Source organism: Nylanderia fulva, unplaced genomic scaffold (assembly GCF_048542155.1).
Source record: "Nylanderia fulva isolate GAGA-0341 unplaced genomic scaffold, ASM4854215v1 Scaffold976, whole genome shotgun sequence".
NCBI lineage: Eukaryota > Metazoa > Arthropoda > Insecta > Hymenoptera > Formicidae > Nylanderia > Nylanderia fulva.
In genome coordinates, this window is record NW_028191108.1 from 33,071 (window position 1) to 34,206 (window position 1,136).

Below are 1,136 nucleotides of genomic sequence, written 5' to 3' on the forward strand. Positions count from 1 at the left end.
GTAGCAAATACTCCAGCGAGGCCCTGGAGGACTGACGTGGAGAAGGGTTTCGTGTGAACAGCCGTTGCACACGAGTCAGTCGATCCTAAGCCCTAGGAGAAATCCTATGTCAATGACGGCGTACAATATACTCGAGTGTCGAGAAATAATAATAAATATTATACGAAAGACACACGCCCGTCGGGCGAAAGGGAATCCGGTTCCTATTCCGGAACCCGGCAGCGGAACCGCATACAATTCGGGCCCTCGTAAGAGTGTTCGTCGGGGTAACCCAAAATGACCTGGAGACGCCGTCGGGAGATCCGGGAAGAGTTTTCTTTTCTGTATAAGCGTTCGAGTTCCCTGGAAACCTCTAGCAGGGAGATAGGGTTTGGAACGCGAAGAGCACCGCAGTTGCGGCGGTGTCCGGATCTTTCCCTCGGACCTTGAAAATCCAGGAGAGGGCCACGTGGAGGTGTCGCGCCGGTTCGTACCCATATCCGCAGCAGGTCTCCAAGGTAAAGAGCCTCTAGTCGATAGAATAATGTAGGTAAGGGAAGTCGGCAAATTGGATCCGTAACTTCGGAATAAGGATTGGCTCTGAGGAGCGGGGTCGTGTCGGGCTTGGTCGGGAAGCGGGTCTGGCTGACGTGCCGGGCCTGGGCGAGGTGAACGGTCGGCGTTCTCGCGCCGGTCCCGGGATCCGAGCTCGGTCCCGTGCCTTGGCCTCCCGCGGATCTTCCTTGCTGCGAGGCTTCCGTGGCGGCGCGAGCCGTCGTGGTCGTCTCTTCGGCCGCCATTCAACGCTCAGCTCAGAACTTGGCACGGACTAGGGGAATCCGACTGTCTAATTAAAACAAAGCATTGCGATGGCCCTTCGCGGGTGTTGACGCAATGTGATTTCTGCCCGTGCTCTGAATGTCAACGTGAAGAAATTCAAGCAAGCGCGGGTAACGGGCCCCTACGTCTGAAGGATCTGCTTGTCCTGGCGTACGTAATACGCAGTGTATGTGCGCTGTAAGGGGAAATCCCAGGTGTGGATCCCGATTCTAGCGGAAGGGGAGTAACCGCGATGTAGCCGCCCGGCAACCGCTGGGGGCGCTTACTGGGGGGCTAACCGCCCCCCCAGACCCCCCGGTGCGGTCGTAACCATGACT

General features: G+C 57.5%; 1 pseudogene; it reads left to right on the forward strand.

Moving 5' to 3' along the window:
- The window catches only part of LOC146719468 (large subunit ribosomal RNA), a pseudogene marked incomplete at its 3' end in the record, with an annotated part of 1,920 nt that extends 784 nt beyond the window's left edge, over positions 1 to 1,136 (forward strand).